Consider the following 25,036-nt stretch of genomic DNA (forward strand, 5'->3'; position numbering starts at 1 on the left):
GATATTTTCTTATCGGTTTTCATTTTATCGATTTTTGGTGCTTAACGGTTCGGTTTTTGATTTAACCAATAAGAAAATACTCATAAAATAAAAATAGTAACAACTAAAATAAAAAACAAAATCTTAGTTGCTGCCAAAATCATACGTAATGCATTTTAGTTTACAAGAATCTTCAAACTTGAACTGAATGTTAGTTCAGAAAAAAACTGAATCCTAATTATTGGAAGCTACTAAATGCTTCAAGCTTTCCAATACGATAATACCCGAGCTTCATATTGTCCCTTTGTTGCACTGAATAGGTTTATACTTTGTGAATTTATTAATTGTGAATAAGTAGCGTGCGTGTATGTGTGTGTGTATATATATTAGTAATATACATATTTATATATATAACACAAATAGGAGTAAAACAATAACTTAGTGTATCCTTATTGGGTTATCGGTTTAACCGATAACTCAATAAGCTAAAATCAAAATCGAACTGTTTACCCAATAAATTTTTTATAAAACCAATTAAAAACCGTTAACCCAATAACCCAATACCAATAATCCAATAATATTTTTATTGGTTCGGTTCATTTTTTTCACACTCTTAGGTGTGCTGTAGCAGAGAGCAGCAAAAAAAATATTAATGAGGTTGATCTCTTTAACCCTCCGGATGATGCAGTATGTCTTCTTTCAACTAAAATAATTTGCCTCAAAGAAAGATATTGAAACAGATGTTCCATCTGTTGTGACAGATGGGTCGTCTGTTGCAATAAATTATCCGTCAACTGCAATTGATGCAATTGATGGGTAATTTGTTGTGACAAATGATTCATATTTCACAATAGATTAACCATCTGTTGCTCTGGCTCTCTAAGCCCTACTCAACAGATTACCCATCTACTACAAATTATGTAATAGATGGGTAATCTGATGTAATATATTATCAATCTATTTTAACATACAGATCAGCTGTTGCGGTAGCTAGATCATCTGTTGCATAAGTTGGCTGTGTTAACATCTATGTAACCCGAGTCCCATGTAACCCAAATGACTACAAATTATTATTATATGATTTAAATTCCTCATGTCTTTTTTTATAGGTTGTGCATCGTTGGATCGTGCCTACCATTGATGAGCTAGGGGTGACTTCTTTTCTTGCTCTGGGTCTTGTTGATACAAAAGAACACCCAACGGTGGAGTTAATAAATAAGGAATTGGCTTGACCAATATCCATAAGAAGAGCAGTTAGGCAAGGTCAGTCTAATGTTGAAGCTCTTCATGACTAACCTCAAACTGCAAAAGATCCAGGTGCTTCTTCTAGGGGTGTTGCTAGTGGAGTTGTTTGTGATGGTGGCAGTCATCCTGCTGCTGCTGTTGCTGCAGTAGTGATTATGAGCATGTTGGTGCTTAGCAAAAAATAAATATATTTGAAAACACCCCTTGCATAGGTCCTCCCTCTCATCCCTACACCGGTCTCCCCACCCTTACAGTGGTCCCTCTCACTCCTCCTCACCCTCATGTTCTTATTGCAAATGCAAAGTATGTAAGGATAGAGAGGATAAACTCCTTGAAAAGCTAGAGGCTATTGCTGAAGCTTCCGAGGAGTTAAAATCTAGAAGGGGTGTCCTACCATCCAACGAGGTGAGGGAGCCATGCATTCCTACAGTGGAGGTTAGAAAGAAGGGAAGAAAAATTAGATAAATTCTCTCTATTCTAAAATCAGCGAAAATTGCAACTCCCCCCGCTCCAATAGTTGTTGAAGTTCAAGGGCCGCCGAAGAAGGTATACATATTCACGGTGCTTGGAAAGGAGAAGAAGAAGGAACTGGAAGAATTAATCAAGATGAAGGTTAAAAAAGAATACACCATACATTCATTTACCACCAAAGACTTCTCAATTATGACATATATGTGCGTGTGGTACGAGGACAAAGTAAGTTTACTTTTGCTAACCTAGCCTTCCAATCTACTTCATGAAAAAGAATCTACGGAGCAGATGTGTAATTTGTTGCATAAACTTGGTATTCTGTTGCAACATAATACACATCTGTTGCATAAGTTGCGTTGGCAAGGTAATCTGTGAACTGATTCAGAGAATCCTCTGCATCAGATTATTTCCATTATGTTTTTATTCTTTACAATTACTAACCTATTTAAAAATTATCTTTTTATATCACAATATGTTGATGAAATTCTCTACCTCATGAGGGGCAACAATTAGCGTACCCGGATGCTTATGATGCTGCCGATAAGATAATGAACCTCAACTTCTATAATAATTTCAAGGATAGGTATTCTAAAATATGTAAGATAGATGATTTTGGTGGCCTGGGATTTGATCAGTTAGTTTCTACGTTCCAATGGGATGAAGAAGTGATTAAATATGTTAGAGGGAAGAGGCCATATCCATATGGCAAGAGCTGGACCAAGGCAAAGAGAATCCTTGCAGTCATGAACGTGGATGTCATATATTTTCTCACTATTGATATACTACTATATGAGGGAAAGATTAAGGTTTATGACTGCAACTTACCTATCTTCAGCAAGAAGATATTTTTAACCCACTTGCAGCCACTCTTGAAGTTGTTGCCCAAGTTGTTGATGCATAGTAAGATGATGGATCATTTGACGGTTGAAGTCTTAGCGAAGGAATCATGGGATTTTGAAGGTCAAAATAAGAACATCTAGCTCCCAAGAAATACAATCGGTGCAGCGTGCGGGCCGTACTCGCTTGCATACATCGAGTGGTTGTTGACCGACACACAAATAACCGGTATGTATGACACCGTTATAGGAAATATACAATGGGTATAGACAGATGGGGTACTATCTAAATGGTTGGAGCCTGTTATAAAAAAGAAGATGTACAAAGACAGAGACGAATACGATAACAAATTTTCATTTCAAGCCAATTCACTTTACATGTAGTGGCAATAATTTTTATGTCTAGCCAAGTTGAATTTTTATAATACAACAAATTTTATATCTGTCGTAACAAATATAATACTTGTTGTGACAGATTGATTATTTGTTGGAATAGGTTGGTCATATGTTGCGTTATGCAGATGTTCCCAGTCTGTCTGTCACAACAGATTATGATCTGTTATAGTATATAATCTATCTGTTACAACTGATCGGTAATCTGTTGGAGAAAATAAAAAAAGTAAGAAGACCTTTTATATAATTTCCAGCAGATGACCTACGTGTTGCATCTCATGTTGCAACATATGTCTAAATCTGTCTGATAAGATATATTGTCTGCTGCAGCAAATTTATTTTCTGTTGTGATATTTGAATCTAGTACTCCATTTCAATTAACATGTTAAAAACTAAGGATTGATTATATTCATGGATAGAATAAAATAAATCAAAGCCTTTGGAAATTATATGAAATAACTCAATAAATAACTGAAATGTAAAAAAAATCACTATGGGTACAAACGATCTAATCTACAAATAAATCAATAAGTTAAACCAAGGAGGATAGGTTATTACATTGACGGACTCAAGCTATAAATATCTAATTAATATGGACAAGTTGTTTTTCCTCTAGTGCTATGAAATTCGGCTTTGGTCATTGTGGATCTTTAACATCGGTTGCGTACGGCTTCTGAGCTTTCGCTTCTTCGTATTTTCATAAAAGAGCAGCATATCTTTTGTGAAGTAATCCGACATCAAGTCCATCATTTGGTACTTGTAATCCATCGCTCAAATACTCGGCATAGGTGGCAACAAAAGGACCGCAATCCCTACGTTATAAAAAAAAAATAGATAATCCATATCTTGCAGTTCATGCAAGTGTTGTGAAATGAAATTAAATCATGACACTTAAACTTATAGGCTACCAATGGCTTATTGAGCAATTCTGTCAACATATTGTACATCAATTGGATTAGCCATTTTATCCCGGTATACTTCAATCGTCGACCAATCAGTACGAACCTTTTGGTCCAAAAAGCCACTCATGTCAAGGTAAGTAGGCAATATTTTGGTCAGCTTTTGTATCTCAGACGACGGCTCAAAACGTCTCCTTCGCGACATCGAATTATAAACTCAGATGTGCATATCTTTTAGAACAATGACAGCCAACACCCAATGGAATTCATCACCATAATTGATTGAGATGTACACTTTGTCGACCAAATGCCAAGGTAAGCCAGCCAGAATACTAAAACCTTTGATGATGTTGATTAGGTATTCCTCATTTCGGGAAACTTCCGACTGTTGTTGACAATACCTATCATAGGCATTATTGATGTAAACTTTGTACAAATAATTGCCTGTCGTGTATTTGTATTATTCTTGTATTTACAACTTGGCCTTCTTTCGTAGGTAGTAAAAATGACATTGATGTGCTGCACATATTATCAAATATTTTAGATTACGTGACAAAAAAATTAATACGCAGATGCAATTAAATAAAGTATTAATTAATAGTAATATATATGAAATTTAAACCTCATCATTCCAGCAAGTTTGGGGCTATGACATCAAATAGAACCAATTCTTCATTCCGGAATGTACAACAACAAAGTCGAACATATCAAAACCAAGACTTGATTGATTCACTTTGTAGTGCTCGCCATTTTGTTTTCTATATGATGATTTATATATGTTAATGTCAGCTTCTTACAAAAAGAATTGTATAAACCAATATCTATAAAATTGATTTATGTACCTGCCAGCATGATGCTTTAACAAACCATCCACAGTCCATTCTGAATAGTTGTTGATCAACTGTGTTAGTTTTTTTTGGAGCCTCGTCTGAGATGTTAAACCCTTCAAATGGGTAATTCTTCCGTTCTCCCAAACTGATAGGCTCCACTTTTTATTCTTCTTTAGGAGCAGTTGATGGATTATCAACTGTGATATTATGCTTTTTGGTAGTAGCTTTTACTGTGACATCCACATGGAAATCCAAAATTATCAATGCTAAGTAGAGATATACAATTGATTGTCCATCTGTTACAACAGATGAGTCTTATGTTACATCAGATGGATTATCTATTGGGATAAATTCAAATAGGTAAATCAGAGAAGTACGATAATTTTGAATAGATGACCCATCTGTTGTAACACAAGACTCATCTATTGAAATAAATAACAAATCTGATGCAATAGGTTATACAACAGTTACAACAGATGTATATATCTGATTGATAATTTTCAGCAGATGTATCATCTGTTGAAACTGATATTTGCATGTTTGTTTTTTGGAACAGATGATGTAGATTCACCTTCTTCAGCTCATGCTTCTCTTCTGTGGACTTTGCACACTGAACATCAGTGCAAGACAAAGACAGAGGCATTGCAATCTTGCTTTTTTGATGCTTGATGATGCCTTGGAAGTGTCTTTCCTTCCTCTCTTAACCGCCTGATCTATAGTGGAGTGTCTGGATATGAAATCCTCTTTGATGGAATGACACCCCTTTTAGATGTCATTTTCTTTACAGAAGTAGTTAGTGCATTTATAGCATTAATCACTTCATTGTGTTTCACCTTGCACTATACTATTTGCATGCAGAACATTCGCTGCAACAACAACAACAACAACATACCCTCTGTATTCCCACCTAGTGGGGTCTGGAGAGGGTAGAGTGTACGCAGACTATACCACTACCTCAAGAGAAGTAGAGAGGCTGTTTCCGATAGACCCCCGACTTAGGACCAATAACAGTATAACAAATACAAAAAGTAAGCACATATAAACTAGTATGGTACACAAAACAAACTAATAGTATAACAAACACAAAAGATAAGTGCATAATAAACTAGTAAGGGATATAAAAAAGCCAACACCACTAGCCCCAAAAACTACAGCCATAACACTACGAACCAGAAACTCCCCTATTACTACCGCCGCGCTCCCACCCCCTAACCCTCTACCCTAATTCACATTCTCCACACCTTCCTATCAAGGTTCATATCCTCTGTAAGCTGTAATAGCTCTATATCATGCCTAATCACCTCCCTCCAATATTTCTTCGGTCTACCTTTAGCCCGCCTAAAACCATCCATAGCCAGAGTCTCACACCTTTGGACTGGAGCATCAGGGCCCCTCCTCATCACATGCCCGAACCAACGTAGCCTCACTTCTTAAAACTTATCCTCTACCGAGGCAACTCCCATCTTCTCTTGAATAATCTCATTCCTCACCCTATTTTTCTTGGTACATCCACACATCCATCACAATATTCGCCTCTCCGCTACCTTTATCTTTTAGATGTGGGAGTTCTTAACTGGCCAATACTTCGCTCCATACAACATAGCCGTCTGGACGACCACTCTGTAGAACTTACCCTTAAGCTTTGGGGGTACCTTCTTATCACAAAGGACTCCTGAAGTGAGCCTCCACTTCAACCACCCTGCCCCAATACGATGCGTGACATCCTCATCAATCTCATCATTTCCCTGAATTATAAACCCCAGATACTTAAAACTTTCTCTCTTCTGGATGGTCTGAGAGTTTAGCTTCACAACCACTCCATCTTCTTGTGGCATATCACTGAACTTACACTCCAAGTACTCCGTCTTGGTTCTACTTAACCGAAAACCTTTAGATTCAAGCGTCTATCTCCAAATCTCCAACTTATCATTAACTCCACTCTGAGTCTCGTCTATCAGAACCACATCATCTGCAAATAATATACACCAAGACACCTCTCCTTGAATATGTCACGTCAAAACATCTATCACCAAGGTAAAAAGAAATGGGCTAAGAGTCGATCCCTGATGCAACCCTATCAAAACTGTGAAGTGCTCCGAATCTCCACCTACCGTCCTCACACGAGTCTTTACACCATCATACATATCCTGAATCGACCTAGTGTACGCTACGGGCACCCCTCTAGCCTTCAAGCACCTCCACAGAATCTCCTTGGGAACTCTATCATATGCCTTCTCTAGATCAATAAACACCATGTACAAGTCCTACTTCCTCTCTCAAAACTGCTCCAATAATCTCCTTATAAGGTGAATGGCCTCAGTGGTCGAGTGACCAGGCATGAAACCGAATTGATTCTCTGTGCAGAACATTCTCTAGATGCAGAAAAATCTGGAGAAAATCTGTGCAACCATTATGATCATAATTATAATGGCTTGTTGTTTCAAAAACTGTAAGAGAAACATCATTAGCCCCATCTTCCAAAATTATTTTTCTTGTGATGGCTGGTGCTCTAGAAAATTCCATTTTTATTCCATCAACGATCTTAGGGTCCAATAAAATTTGCACAGACCATAAAGTAAGAAAAAATAGCATCTTCAACTCTCGGTTGGTCGTAACAAGCCACGGATGGACAATCTAAAATAAATCGGTACATATATCAAGAATGATGATGAAATCATTTAATCATTAATTAAAATAAAACTTGATTAGAATTGGACTTACTGCTTCCTTGGGGGGATTTAAAAGATCAAGAAATTTTGCATTTTTATCGATTTTGGATGACAACCATCTCAGAATTCTTGGATAGGAAATTTCTTCCTGGTAGTTCACTTGTTGTCTTAAATAAGGAATGACTTCAAATTCTCAAGCCTATAACATAACGCCAATAAATCAAAAGCATTCTTGAATAAAAAAATGATGAATCATATCATGATAAAAGAAATATTTACCATGAAGGCCCATGGAAAGCCATATAAGTTGACTGTTTTTGGTGTTAGCGGAGTCAATAAATATTCGACATTCATTTTGAAGCTTTCATAACCTCAAGGATAGCTTTTAAATACCTCAAAATCCTTGGAGATATTTATTAAACCGAGGCTTATATTGTTGTTAACGTATTTCGCCCAAAGAATATTATGTACAAACCAAACCAAGCACAATGATTGCTTATGCTTCTTTGAAAGTCCTTTACCTTTCAACACTTCTATAAGATTTTTGTTTTTGAAGCTTGGACCAATAATGGACACCAGGTCATCACGATCACTCGACTTGACTTTGCCGTTTTTGGGTGTGCGGGGTGCTTTTTTTTTGGGATTAGAGTAGGTATAACTTGAGAAGGAGAAGGAGGATAACATTTTAATCCGGTAACTATGGCAAACTCCTTCCAATCAAAACAAATAGGCATGCCACAGTAATTTATCCACACCTCATCCATCTTATCTTTGTTTTCATACATAAACCTGCGCTTGAGAAGATCATAGACTATTTTCATCTGGAAACGAGCATCGTTGTCCTCCGACAAATCAAGATATTTCTCAAAGCAACTTTTCCTGAAATAAGAATCCAATTTTTATTCTCAAAGTATTTTTTTGAAGGAGTCGAAAGAGTTTCCCATGACTGAATTAACCACGAGATCACTCGTTAAATCTGTGGCACCATCGCACTGTATTCTCACAGGATAACAATAAATTCTGAAGGTTTTGACCAACTCTTTGGCAGAAGGGCTATTAGCATTTGGATCATCTCTTTTGAATGATTCCTCCTCCCCATGTTTATTATCTTCTGCTCCTGATTGAGATAACGTTTGTAAAGCAAGCTCATAGAGTGATGATGTAGCCAAGCTGCTGCACTTGTTCCTTTACTTGGACTTGATTCAATTTCTTTTCTTTTGGGAGCCATATAATCTTAAATTAATAGGAACATAACATAGATTATGATTGATTAATGCATAACAGTAATATAATAGTTCCAACAGATAATTAATTTGTTACACCAGAAATGTTATCTGTTGCAACATATAACCGACCTGTTGCAACAGATGAGTAATCCATGGAAACCATAAAAACAGATCACTAATCTATTGCACCTGGTATTTTATTAGATGCAACAGATAACCGACCCATTACAACAGATGAGTAATCTGTGGGAACCATAAAAACAGGTCACTAATCTGTCGCACTTGGTATTTTATCTGATGCAACATATAACCGACCCGTTTCAACAGATAAGTAATCCATTGGAAATCATAAAAATAGATCACTAATTTATTGCACCAGGTATGTTATCTGTTACAATATATAACTGACCTATTGCAACGGATGAGTAAACCGTTAGAAAGAATAAAAACAAATCAGTAATCTGTTGTACCTGGTATTTTATATGATACAATATATAACCGACCCATTTCAACGGATGAGTAATCCGTGGGAACCATACAAACAGATCACCAATCTGTTGCACCAGATATTTTATCTGATGCAATATATAACCGACCCGTTGCAATGGATGAGTAATTTATTAGAAACCATAAAAATAGATCACTAATATGTTGCACCGGGTATGTTATCTGTTGCAATATATAACTGACCTGTTGCAACGAATGAGTAAACTGTTGGAAAGAATAAAAATAGATCAGTAATCTGTTGCACCAGGTAGTTTATTGGTTGCAATATATAACCAATTTGTTGCCACAAATGTGTAATCCATTGAAAACCATAAAAACAGATCACTAATTGTTTGCATCAAGTATGTTATCTGTTGCAACATATAACCGACCTATTGCAACGGATGATTAAACCGTTGGAAAGAATAAAAATAGTCACTAATCTGTTGCAAAATGAAGAGTGAACTGTTGGAAAGAATAAAAACAGATCACTAATCAGTTATCTGTTGGATCAATATTCTTAGATTTCTTCCAAACAGCAGAGTCGTCTGTCGCAACAGATGAATGATCTGTTAGATTATTCACCTGTTGCATCAGATTTTCATAGTTGCACCAGATTTTCATATGTTACATCAGATGTTTCATCTGATACATCGGATGTTTCATCAGTTGCAATACCATTTTTACCAAGACAAACAACAAATCAACCCAGCAACACCAACACATCACACACACACACACATACTAAGAACATCAACTATGACAAAAAATCACCAATATATTCAAATCAACAGTATGACAATAAGAAGAAGAAATGACAGAAATGAGGGTTTTATTCAGTCCACATTTCAATACTAGAAGAGTAGTTGGCTCAAGTTCCCCTGTTTCTTTCTTCATAATTTTTTACCTGTGAAAAAAGAAATGGGACAACGAAGAACTCGAAGTTGTTGTCACCAAAGAAGTCTTCACGTCGATTGACGCTTGAAATTCAAAAAGGAACTCGCCCGACTATTTGTCTCCGGAGGTTGAAGGGAGAAATTTTACAAAACTATTAGTTGGGAGAGAGTTGAGAGAAGCTGTCGAGAGAGAGAGAGTGGTTGATTTGGATTGAAGAGGGGTGTGGGTTGGGTTGATTTGTATTTTTGAAAAGATTAGAAAGTTTTGAAAATATTAATCAAGTCCACAATTAACTTAATCAAGTTTCCTAATGATGTTTGACCCTTTAAGTTGGTCAATGTCACCAATCCTTCATTCAAGATTTAAAAGACACCTTTCCTTCAATTTTCTCTTGAGACTTTAGGGGCCTAAAACGAAGATTTTAGTAGCCTCACCCTTGAGCTACCCTTGATTTCACATCAATTAATAAAAATTATATACAAATAACATCATTAAAAGTAGTTTAGCGATTATTGACAAAGGTATAGTTAAAAGTGATAATCTTTTAATATAATGCATAACTTAATAAAACATTAGAAATTGAATACATAAGTAGAAATGAAAATGTTCTATTACTTTGTAACATGACGATAATTTGGAGTTGAATAATCACTGGTTAAAATTTAATTAAAAAAATGTGCCAATTCTAATTCTTGTAAAAAAAACTATCCATATTTTACTTTTTTATTTTACCATATATTTTAGGATTCTCTAAAAAAAAAAAAAAAAGAAGAAAACAACCAATATTTCCACTTTTTTCTTACCATATCTTTTAGATCTCCCTTTTTACGGAATGAAAAGAAAACCCTATCAACATTAATTGTGAAAAAAAAAAGTCTACCAACACTAATTTTGAAAAAACAAAAAAAAACTGCCACTAAATATAAAACTTTTAAAATTTGCATAAATATTTGTGGACAACGAAAGTTTATTAAATTGAAATCTGTACGAAATTTGAATTATGTTAAATTCAAAATAGATTAGTCTCAAATAAATATTGCGGATTAATATAATTGGATTAATTTTTTAAGTCTAAACATATATGGATTTAATTAACGTCCAATTTTTACCCACTGAGCGTGCCAGAATTTGTTGGACAATAAAATTTCGAGACCGAAAAAATAAATAATCGAGACAAGAAAATATTGCAACAATCAATTTATTGATTTTAATATGTGAGTGTTACAAGCTCTATGAATCCTTTGATTCGTCTTTTCAAATATAAATTCAAGGGCTTAAAACTTGATCTTAATTTGTGCTTGAATTTACGGCTTTTGAGCTTGTTCTCGAATATTTTGGTCTTGATCTTGAATCTTGATGAACTTGATTTGAATACTTGAGTTTTGTAGAGAAATTGCGGCGTTTGATCCACGAGTTTTCTCTTTCTTCGTGTTATAGTTCTGGGGTCTTTTTTTGATTTACGAGACCCCTATTTATAGTTGTGGAAAGGGAAGAGTCACGATGAAGATGAATTTCTTTTGCCCAATCAAATTCTAGTGACATGTGGTCTTTTATGGGTTTTGATTTCATTAGGCCCGCTACATCATTTTGACATGTGGCATGGTTCTATTGGCTTCTTCCCTTGACTTGGCATGCCATGTCATTTGACATGTGGTGCTTATTTGGGTCTCTAGAATATGACAATATTTGAGTCTAATCTATTTTGAATTTAACATAATCCAAATTTTGTGCCAATTTTAATTTAATAAAATTTCGTTGCCCACAATATTATTAAAAATATATTTGAGATCTAGAAAAACAAATGAAAAAAATTCAAGACCCTGAAAATAGATACTATTTAACCAACATAACAAAGAAAGAAATTTTACCGCAGAAATAATTTTCAAATATCTTGATGAATTATTCACATATTATTGAATTTTACTAAACATCACAAATTTACATTCTTAATTAATTGAGTATTTTTGAATTCCTTCCGTCATATTGTAACACATACGGTCTTCATCAAGCTCATATAAAAGAAAAAAAGAAACAGAGAATGGATGAGCTATGTATGTTACCTTGTAACACGTCATCATCCTATTAATAGGAACATCATGAGATTGCCATTGAGATTTTCTAGCAAACAACTTAGTCTCAAGTCCATGCAAACCAACCTTGGAAGACCATTTGTGCGCAGACAGAACTTTAACTACATATCCATCTATTAATTTCACTAATGTTTAAACCTCTAAGGCTCTTATGATACGGGAAGGCTAAACAAAAAGTTTCAAAACAATCCTTAATCTCAACCTAGTTGATATACTTACTTCTTTTTTTAGCACATAACACTTCATCCACATAGCATATACTACAATACTTTGTTGCATATATTTATAAAATTTTGCCCTGCAACCGTTTTAACAGAAAAAGAACCAAACATTCAACACTACAAAAACAGAACTCTCTCCCCAACCATTAATATGGTTCAAGGCCTAATGTTCATATGTTTCTACGTTATTTTTTTTAGTTAAGAGAGAATAATAAATTTGGTAATCCTCACAAGGCTACTTTAATAATTTCAATTAATTTATTATTCACTAAAATTATGACATGTGGTTAATATAAATAAAATTATTTTATTTCTTTGTTTGCCAAATGACACTTTGTATACGGTGTGTCATAACATTATTGAGTTTTTTCTTAAATTTTTAATTATTTAACTAATCCTTTTTTAAAAATTAAAAATAAAAAATAGAAGGAAATTAAAAAGTGGAGAATCAAACCTTCACCACGAAGGTGAGAGTTCAAACCGACAATCAACTGAATTATTTAGATTCCCCTCTTGTTTAACTAATGGTAAATCCCGACAATCAACTGAATTATTTAGATTCCCCTCTTGTTTAACTAATGGTAAATCTTTAGTTTATTGTATAAGGTTATATTTATTTATGATGAATTGAGTATAGTTCTCAATATTTCCTACTTACTTTTTATGAATTAAATAGAAATTTGTATGGACATTTTTATTTTGCTTTTGAAATTATCAATAATTTTTTTCAACTATTGAAAGTTGAAATTATTGATAAAGTTAAAAATGAAGGTAGTGGTATCAATAAGATCAAATTATTTTTAAAATATCTTGTTTGATTAATTGAGAATTAATATTCTTAGGCATAAACTAAATATAAAGAACTAGTAAATTTTCAAGGTTCATTTTTATGAATTTAATTTTTTTTCTTGATTTAAAGTAGAACTAAGCTTAAACTACCATATTAACTAACTTAAATTCTTGCCACATGAAATTATGAATAAAATTAAGACTTAATAAATATCTAAAGAAATATATTTCTATTTATAGCTATGAAATATATGTTCATAAACTCATAAAAATATTAATGATTTTCAATTTATGATCTTTGCGAGTTGTAATTATTTTATGTACTTAATTATATTATTATATAAAATATTGCATTACTTGAGTTTGGACCCGCGCTTAGCACATGCCTTATAAAACTAGTATATGTAACAAGGGAGAATCCTCCCTTTTGATCGTCCTCACAGATAATTTAAAAATGTTAAATTTCTCCTTCAAGCTCTACACGTGGACATATTGTTAGTTTTTTTCTTAAGTGGCCAGTACTTATTGGGAATGTCTACCAAAATTGCACAAGCACAAACCGAAGAGACTTTATTACCCAAAATTTCTTACATTTTAAATAATTACCTAAAATTTTGGATTTAATATTTTACTCTTGATACTTATGAACAAAAACCCCATCCTACTTTTACTCCACAATTAATGCATGCAATTCATTTTTTTTAAAAAAAATTTCATCCCCTAAAATCTCTCAAAATTATCATCAATTAATACAATTTTTATCTCCACTACTGCAATTTCTTCACCAATTTCATTATCTTTTTTTTGATCTTTTTTATCAATTTTTATTTTATTAATTTTGACTTTTTTAACTTTTAAGTCAATACCCATTAAGGAAAAGAGGAGAAATTAAACAATCAATTATTAGATTCCTGACGAGAACAATCAAAGTGGAGGTGGTGAGGACGAATGAAGAAAGAGGTGAGGTAGACAAGGCGGCGATGATGGTGCGGACGAACGACGGAGGGGGTGGTGGTGGTGGATTATATGTATCAATCATAAGTAAATTGAACAATCAGTTGTTAGATTTCCAACAAGAACGATCAAAGTGGCAGTGGTGGTGAGGATGAACGATGGAGCAGGTGGGGTAGCCAAGGTGGGAGTGATGGTGCATACGAATGATAAAGGGGGTGGTAGTGGTGGATTATAGGTATCAATTATAAGTATCAAGACATATACATATGTATCAATCATATGTATCAAATAAATATATTTAATACATATATAGATACATATCAAGAACTTGTGCACTCTTTTCATAATTTTAAGGATGATGCATATGTTTTTTGGTCATTTAATAATTTCAACATCCTCATTCAGTTTGGATATTTTTCGATTGATACATATAGTATTTTATGTAATTCTGTGATACCTTTTAAACATGCACCATTGATACATTTTATCCTGTGAGAAGCGACATATGTAACATTGACATAATAGTATAAAAAAATATGTATTGGTATAGTTAATTAGTTATCAAAAATATATAAATTACCAATATGATACATTTGTTGTTGGAATACTGGTGATACACATGACAGATACTTTGTGATAGTGATTCTTATTTTTAATTTATTTATAAATGTTCGATACATTTATTATATGTTTGACATATGTAAAATATTATATTTGTATGAGGTTGAATTTTTAAAGGGTATTGAGTAATTTTATCATATGTATCTGTAACACCCTGATTTTCTGAATCGGAATACTACACGGTGCTCATGACCTCGAAGGACCACAAGCTAACCCATGACTGATATCTGTACCTATATACTACATAATATATCATAAAATGCGGAAACATGAACATAAAAGGCCATAAGGTTCGAACTGAATAAATGTCTGATAACAAAATGCCTGAAAAAGGTATAACAATATGAAAACAAGTCATAAATACTAAAAATAATGAGATCTGAATATCTAATATGATATCTAGTCTGAAAGCCTCTAACTGAACTGAATAAGGAGTTGAAGGAACATGTCTCTAACTAACTCCACCTAGCAATTGAATAGTAAATATAGCAATAATAATATCGTCCTCGAATGAGAAGGACTCACTGCAAACTCTGAACACTGGAATGCTACTGCTGATCTAGAGCTCATGCCTCTGAACCTATGGTGTAACATAAGAGAAAGCACAATAGCGCAAATGCATCAGTACGTCTGAATATACTGAGTATACGAGTGAGGTAGGGTAAATGCAAAGGGTTATATGCATGAACAATGCTAACTAATATGAACGTGAGAATACATACATGCATAAACAACTATAACTGAACTTGTGATGATGCTGACTACTAAGTCTGAATGCTAACGACATGACTTTGCTATTACTGAGGTACTGAATAGATTATTGACTATTTCTGACAGTTTAAATTATAAAGAACTGGTTTGAATGACTGTGTCTAACAGTCCTGAAACTGAATACTGGTAACGTTAGTATGACAACTGATATAGCCGATATAACTGTAATGATCGGACTAATCGATATAACCAATACTAAGAGACTGTATCTGACAGTCTAAGTTCTGATGGAACTATCTGAGTTCCGTTCTACTTGGAGTAACTAAATCTGAGATCAGTCCTATCTAGCGGGTGATCATGAGTATACTGATAATAAGGATGATTTGACTTAGTCTGAGATCAGTCCTATCTAGCGGGTGATCTTTAAATCTAATGATTCTGATACTGATTAATCATAGTTGAGATTAGTCCTAGCTAATGGGTGATCTTGAAGTCTATTTATAATGATAAGCATTGACTGTATCTAACAGTACTGAGTCTGTACTACTAAGCTGAGTTGACTGTGTCTGAAAGCCCTGATTCTGTAACTGAAACTGTGGGATGTGTTCATCTAACCAACATGCCCCAAGCTAAGCTGACTGGGGTCTAATCTCTACCCTGACTGGAAGGGTGTCAATACCGTGCCACCAGTAAAGATATCTGCTGTGAAGTCAGTCCTAATCTAGTGGCTGACTCCTGGGATCAGTCCTATACATATAAATGTGCTAATGGGTGACCCCTGAGTATGTCAGTCCTATCTAACAGGTGACATATCGTACCTACGCTGGCAACGTAATTTTGGAACTTAGGGATTGCTTCTAGGGATCTCAGTCCTATTTTAGCGGGTGAGCCCCCATCCCTAGGTTTTCTCGGTGCTGAATCCTACTCCTATCTGAAAGACACTGAACTGAATAATTGGGCTGAACTAAATAACTTAACTGAACTGATTTGCTGAACTGATACTGATTAACTGAACTGATACTAGTGGTATTATTTAGCGGAGCTAAAACTAAGTTTACTGGATTTCGATGACGGATGAAATATAATGAGTTCTGAGGACTGATTAAGAGTACTGAAGTTACTGAAATTAACTGTGAATACCGAGGTTTACGATATCACTGAGTACTGAGATCGCTGAGATTTACTGAACTATTGAGATTTACTGAGGTTTCTGAGTTACTGAATTTTTCTGAGTCATATGACTGACTGAGTTCTATAGAACATGGCTTGAATGAGAGTATCGTAAAAACATGACATGGCTCTAGGCACACAACTATATTTTTTGGGTACAAGTACCCCCAGGACTCGATGGAAGGAAACTGATACAACTTAACTTTCTTGAGTACATGACCATCAATAGCAATCCATAATACATGAGTGAGGGATTTCATGAAGTACATGGTCATCATAATATCTAACTTGAATAGGAATGCTTATAATCAAGTCATAAATCTTATATTCTAATATCATGGGCATTCCGACAACATATACTATTCATAACAATGGCAAGGAAACCATTTAATCATAAGGGAACGGCAAACCTGTAACATTTAGTTCATATTGTAATAATTTGGGGATAACTCATGTGATACTTCAAAATCATGATCTTGTTCATAGCATGGAAGGCATATAGACACACTATGAATCCATTCTCCAATCATCATGTACATTTCATTAACACATATATTGCACAACAATAACAAGTGAGCTCTTTGAACATAATAGACTAGCATGAATTTATCATATAGTTCACCCCTAAGTTATAATGCATGATTTTTATCATTCTAGGCATTTTATCAAACACCTTACATGCACAATATTGAGCATATGTGTACTTAACAAATTTAGAAATCTTGAACCACCCAAATTCATGGATTTCCAACTAACATGCCCATATACTTATTGAAAACACATTTAGATACCATCTTGAAGAACAATTAACAACCAATACATGAACATAATCACACAACAACATAAAGATCATAATTTATTATTTAAAACATGGTTCTTGAGCTCCACGGATGAAAGGGATCAGTGGATGAACACTACGCATACCTTTTTTCTCAATTTCATGAAGATTGATGGAGAGAATTGCTTGATCTTGAATCTTCTATGAAAACCCTAGCTTGTGTTCTTGAGAGGATTTTGAGAGAAAGAATATGTTTTGGTGAAATAAGGGCTTAATTCCGTGTTTAGGCATTATATAGGGGTGGAAAAAGGACTATTTTTGATCCAAAAATGGACTTTTAAGTCACCTGGACACCCACATGTGTTGTGCACACTTTATTACACACATTAGGGAGTGTGTTGCACACCTTATCACACACATTAGGTTGTGCGTCGCACACCTTATGTTAGGCGACGTACTCCACTTTGTAAAGTCATAACTTCTTGCTCGGGTATTTGATTTGAGAAAAATTAGTATCATTGGAAAGTTAATTCAAAGATCTTTCATTTAATATATAGTAGAACCTCTAATTCAATATATACAAGGAGTTATGACCGATTGAATTTGACCCAAGTTTTGACGCTCACTAAAACTTGAACGATAGGAAAGCTTTCAACTTGTACTTGAGTTAAGGAACCTCTATGATCTAAATTCATGCTCAAATAGATTTCCATACTACATAATTATTAACAAACTAAATTTACATAGGATTCGAGGCTTTTGAAACGTCTACGCATAGGAATGACAGATTTTCATTCTAGTCCAAAATATGGGGTATTACAGTATCATTATGATACATCTGGAACCAGATGTATTTATACCTTAATTTGCGCCTTATTTTGTTTCCTTTAATAATTGAAAATTAGTTACTTCCTTATTTAATTAACCACTAAATTGCAGATGTATCACAATGCATATGTATCAAGGCTAAAGATATATATCACAAATATCAAAATTTGGGATATCATATAATTAAATATGGAAAAATTTCATAAAAGCACAACTTAAGATATAAAAAATCCTAAAAATTCCTTCAATTTGAAAATATTATAAAAATCCCTATTTTTTCTTTTTTAACCTAAGGATAAAGATACATCCTAAAAGAGCCCCATTTTTGCTGATTTCTTGCCATTATTATCTCAACTCCTTCAGAATTTTGAAGGTGCGACGCAAATCATGCAGTAATTGCTGCAGTTATTCCCCTATTATTCGATTTTTAAATTACGCAAGTTTTTCCATCTTCATTTTTATTTTTCATCTTAATAAATTCAACAATTTCTTGAGATGAAATACAATAAACTTTCATTGTTGTTGAAAAAATTAGGTTCAACGTTTACTGTGAATTGATTTATACACAATAAACTTTCAACCCCATTTTTTCTTAAATTAGTTTGCATTCATTGTTGTTGAAAGTTGTGTAATTTAAAACGTTGAGCAAAAATCGATCAAAAAATAACTATTCCGTTATGATGAAGAAATTAAAGAAAGAACTTAAAATAAAGAAGAAACGAGGTTCTTAAATTAGTTCTCGTAGTGCAAAACGAAGAGATGATGAAGTTACATCAAGAAAAAGTTTTATGAAGATATTATAATGTTTGTATATTAAGCAAATTACTAATACAGTTTTCTTAAATCTTAAAAAAAATTACCTATGCAGTTTTCTTGTATCTTTTATTATCTGAATTTGTTAATTAAGGATAAGTTTGTATCTCTCGAATGTTTATTTTAATTTTCTTGAATCTCTTTTTATCTCTTCTTATTTTTAGTCAGTTACAAGTGCATAATTATGTATTTGTTGTTATTTTTAGTCAGTTACATATGCATAATTTTGTATCTCTCGTTCATTTTAATTTGTTAAATATGTAGAATTATATATCTCCTGTTAATTTTAGTTATGTTGCATGTGTAAAATTATGTATCTCTTGTTATATTATTATGCTGCATGTGTTATTTATTTTAGTTTTGTTACATGTGTTGTTTACTTTTGTTATGTTACATGTGCAAAATTATGTATCTATTATTTTTAAATTTGTTATACTATAGTTTTTTGTATCGTTTTTATTTAACATTTTCTGTTCATCTATTATGTAAATGTTTTAGCCTGCTAATAAATAATAAATTATGCAGGAATTGTGATCTATTTGTTGCTTTGTTCGCTAAGTTTCTAAGTGATGGACTATAAGTATCATATTTTGGGATTGATGCTAAACTTTTTTGAATGAGATATGCTTTACTCTTGTGCAATTATGAACATGCCCAGGCTGAGAATGACTACGTTTGCAATAGTGAAGATCCACCAAGACCTAAACCCAATTTCATTATTCCATATGAAAATAAAGTGATTTCAATTGAGTATATTTAGTTATGTAGTTTTTAGGTGCAAATATATAACACTTTTAAGTATTTGTCTAAACAAATTGGTGACTGATTTTTGATGTTGATCAAATTATATACATCTAATTTTTTTCTCATTTAGATCTCTTTCTATGTAACAACTTTATTATATGTATCTCTTGTTAGAATTTTTAACTGTAATATGTACAAGTGAGATACATGTTATGACTGTAAGAGATATATTTTTTTTTATCTTTTTTTATAAATGTCTTTTTAACAAACTTGTACTTGACTTGTTTGTCGAGGCAATTTTTGATTGTTATCTCAATATTTCACCGTTCAATTACATTGGACAAATTACAAAATATTTACTTATGCTTGAGATTAAGCAAAACAAGCAAGATGAGATGCATGTCTTCGTCATCTGAATCATTAATTTTCAATAAATAGTGAGGATGATTTCGTAGGTTGAATCAAAGTTGAAGTGTTTTGTTTGAATGTATGTTCATTTAAGAAGTATTCCTGTTGAAGTATTCCAGTTGAGTATTTCAATGATTTTCTTTTAGAAATTATTTCAAGTGTTTTGCATCTTTGAACTCATCTATAATCTGTATTCCAGTAGTTTTTTGCTGTTTGAAATGTTTTACATATATATGGTTATTTCTATCATATACAAGTTTGTTACAACTATAAATATGAGATGGATACATATTTAAGTAGATTAGTAACGTTTTGTCAACTTATATCTTAATGTATGTTAAAACGTAAAATAAAAGATATTAGTTTAACAGATAAATAGACATATGTCAATATATGTATGTGCAATTCTACATTGCACTCTAAAAGATACAAATTAATACAACCAAATATTCTATGAGATACTATTGGTTTTAATACTCTTAAAAATTGAAAATAGAGATAAGTTAGAAGAGAAAAGATGGAGAGAAGTTTATTTTTCTTTTCTAGTAAAACTGCATATTATTGATCATCAACTCCTCCTTAAATAATGGTTATTTTAAACTTATCATATAAAAATAACCTATTTGCTACCAAAAATAATAACTAACCAGTTCTTACCAAAAATACGAATCCCAATTTGACTAAAAGTTGTATGTAAAAAAATGGAGAAAATAAAAAAATAAATCACGTGCATTATTTAAAACAACTTTTAACACTCTTCCTTGCTTTATGAACTGCAAAATTTTGGTCTTCTGTCATGGGATCTCCACACTTCAAAACCGAAAGTGACCTTATGAATAAATCTGCAGATTCATCTTTTGGCTTGCAGTGAACTAAATTCACTTCTTTTCTTGAATGCAACCCTTAACTATTAAATTCTTTTGACATGTCTTCTGTTATATCCTAAGGAGAGAATTGAGGAAAAATTGGATTGAGAATAAGAGATCGATTGAGTCTTAGTAGTGGGTACAACTGTTAAGTGAGCTGATGTGGCAAAGCCATCTATAAATATCTACACAGCTGAAGGGAAATGCAGTTATGGAAACATTGGTAATCTCTTCTAGAAACTTCTACTTCTTCTTCGTTCTCTCTTCTCTCATCTTCTTTCCTTCTTAACTATCATTCTCACTTCACTCACAAGTCATTAATGGCGACACCAAGTAGGCTATGGTGATTATAATCTAGTTATCGATCCACAGTTTATGAGTAATAAAATTTCCTAATTCATTTGTGTCAATTGTCAATTTTACGAATTCGAACTCGATTAGCAGTGCTGACATCAGAGTGTTACAGTTAGTATCAAAGTCACGTCTTGGCCATTACACATGACGATTATAGAAACAAGATCGAAAGATATGGAGGAAAATATAAAGAAATTGGAATTTCAGTTACAAAACCACATCGCAGAGGCAAATTAGAAAACAGAAATAACAGATGGAAAAATCGATGATCTAGGCCAAAAACTAGATTTATTGATGGATGTAATGATGGCCAAAAGATATGGAATATTGGGGGCGCCTCTAGGAGTAACATCATCAGCTGGAGGTTCCGATAACCACTATAAACCGGTAGAATTGGAGAATACACTTGCAACACAAAATCAGATAAGTAACTTTAGTCACAAGGTTGAGTTTCCATATTTTGAGGAAGGAGATCCCCAATCATGGTTACATAAGTGTGAGAGGTATTTTTATTATAATCAAGTTGAAAATCCCAAGGAAAAGCTGCAGATGGCAGTACTACATTTGAATGGTAGAGCAGAATCATGGTATTTTTCATTCCACCTTAGTAAAGATGTAGTGAAATGGGGGGAGTTTGTGGAGGAAATCTATAAAAAGTTCTCTGATTCCATTAATAGTACCATGAATCTGTTGGGAGAGTTTAAAAAGTTGGAACAAACAGGCACGGTGAATGAATACCTAGAAAGGTTTGAAGATCTCAAGGTTTAGGTAATGATGAGAAACCCTACAATTTTGAAGGAATTTTTCTTGGGATTTTTTATTGAAGGCTTAAAGGAAGGGATTAAACACATATTAAAAATGCTAGACCCCCACTTTGACTCAAGCAGTGGATAAGGCTCGACATCAGGAGAATTTATTAGAGTCAAACAGTAAAAGAAAAAGGGTTACATGGGATAAAAATGCTACACCTGCAGGTTTTCAACATCAACAAAATCCAAATAGTGCTACTAGGTTCAACAAAGACAATCAAGGAGCCTTAGGACCCGGGAGTAGTAGCTTGAGGGAGAATAGGAGATTACAAGGGCTGTGTTATAAATATAGATATAAATATGTCTATGGTCATCAGTGTAAATCCAAGAAGCTCAATGCTATTTCAGGTGAGATGAATCAAGAAGAAGTGTAAGGTGAAATTGTAAATGAAGAGATAGTGGAAGAAGACATTCCATTCACTGAAGAAGAGACAATGGATGAGGCCATCATTTTACATGCTCTATCAGGAATTGAGATCCTAAATACTATCAGACTCAGAGGCAAATGTAAAAAAAAAAAGCTCACCATTTTGTTGAATTCTGGTTGTACACATAGTTTCCTAGACATGGAAACAGCTAAGGAAATGGGTTGTGTAATTAAGGAATCTCATCCAATGAGGGTGACAGTTGCTAATGGAAGTCTGTTAATGATTTACCATATTTGTCCTAAGTTTAAATGGGTAATTCAGAGTGTGGAATTTGAGGACTCTGTAAGGCTCATCAAGCTTGGGGCTGCTGATATGATACTAAAAGGAGATTGGATAAGGAACCATAATCCATTTTTATTGGACTTTGTAGCTTATGAAGCTCAAGTCACTCATCAGGGAAAAAGGGTCAAGTTAAAAGGATTATATCATGAAGCCTCACTGAAGTCTATGTCAGCAACCAGCCTAAAATCATTGTTCAAGAAAGGAAAGGTATTTTGGTCCCATTTATTAACTATGTCTGCAAATGAGATAGTTGAGAAGAAGAACTTACCAGGGGTTATCAACTCTACTTTAGAGAAGTATGCATATGTGTTCTTTGAGCCCACTTCCTTGCCTCCAAAAAGCTATCATGACCACTCTATTCCTCTGAAACCTGATGCCATACCTGTAAGTATCAGACCATACCGATGTAATTTTTTCAGAAAAATGAGATTGAAAAAAAGATTAAAGAGATGATGCATAATGGAATTATCCAACCCAGCCACTCCTTATTCTCTTCCCTTGTGTTGTTGGTCAAAAAGAAGGATGGAACTTGGAGGTTTTGCGTTGATTATAGGGAGCTTAACAAAATGACTGTGAAGGATAAATTCCCTATTCCCGTAGAAGATGATTTGTTGGATGAATTACATGGTGCCTCCATATTTTCTAAAATCGATCTTAGGGCAGGCTATTATCAGATCAGGATGCATGCAGATGATATCTCCAAAACGTCATTTAGAACTCACTTGGATCACTATGAGTTCAAAGTGATGCCCTTTAGCCTCACCAATGCACCAGCCACATTTCAAAGTCTGATGAACTATGTATTTAGAGACTATATCAGACAATTTATGTTGGTATTCTTTGATGACATACTAGTTTATAGTTCCAGCCTAAGCGCACATGTTATTCATCTGGAAAGGTTGTTAGGAGTGTTGAGGAAGAAGCAAATCTTTGCTAAATAGTCTAAATGTGCATTTGGGCAAGAAAGGGTTGAGTATCTTGGCCACATAATAACTGGGGCTGGTGTATCTACTGACCCTATAAAAATTGTAGCTATGGTTACTTAGCCTGTTCCCAAGCCTATCAAAGCATTAAGAGGGTTTTTAGGCTTGACTGGGTACTATATGAGGTTCATAAGGAATTATGGGTGGATCAATAAACCTCTGATGAATCTATTGAAGAAAAACTCTTTCAGTTGGAATGTTGATGCAAAGTCTGCTTTCCAGGAGCTAAAAGGTGCAATGTCGACTGCCCTTGTTTTAGCTCTAGCTAATTTTAACAAGGAGTTCACTGTGGAAACTAATGCATGCTCTAGAGGTATTGGGGCGGTGCTAATGCAGGAAGGTAGATCGATTGCTTTTTTTAGCAAAACTCTAGCTCCCAAGAATTGGGGTCTTTCCACCTATGAAAAAGAATATATAGCAGTTTTGGCTGCTGTGGACAGGTGGAGACACTATTTGATGAGTGGACATTTTGTTATCAAAACTGATCATCAGAGCTTAAAGTACCTATTAGAGCAAAGAGTGACCACTGCCTTACAACAAAAGGGTTTGACTAAGTTGATGGGCATGGACTATGATGTAAAATACAAAAAAGGCACTGCAAATCGGGTTGTTGATGTGCTTTCCAGAAGGCATAAAACAGAGTATACACTAGCTACTATCACCACTATAGAACCAACATGGATGCACACTTAGCTATGAACATGACCCCTATTCCTTGTAACTCTTGACGGATCTCACCACTAATCCTAGACAACAAGGCAAGTATTCTTTACAATAGGGTACCATCCGATATGATCATAAGCTACTCATTGGGAAAGGTACTGATTTAAGGAAAAAGATTTAGGAATTTCTACATCCATCTCCATTAGGTGGTCACTCTGGGCAACAAGCTACTTATAGAAGAATCAAGATGAATTTTACTGGCCACACATGAAGAAGGACATTTTGCAGTGGGTGTCTGAGTGTGATGTATGCCAGAGGATTAAAACTGAAAATGTTCAGTCTCCAAGGCTGTTACATCCTCTACCAATTCCTGAGACCCCATGGCAAGACATAGGCATGGATTTTATAAATTGATTGCCTATATCTTACAATAATAATTTAGTATTAGTAGTGGTGGATAGACTGACCAAATATGGTCACTTTATTGCATTTAAACACCCATATTCTTCACAAGAGGTGGCAGATGTTTTCTTAAAGGAGATCTACAGACTTCATGGACTACCTATTTCTATTTTCATAGATAGAGGGTCAGT

This window comes from Capsicum annuum, chromosome 10 (assembly GCF_002878395.1).
Source record: "Capsicum annuum cultivar UCD-10X-F1 chromosome 10, UCD10Xv1.1, whole genome shotgun sequence".
NCBI lineage: Eukaryota > Viridiplantae > Streptophyta > Magnoliopsida > Solanales > Solanaceae > Capsicum > Capsicum annuum.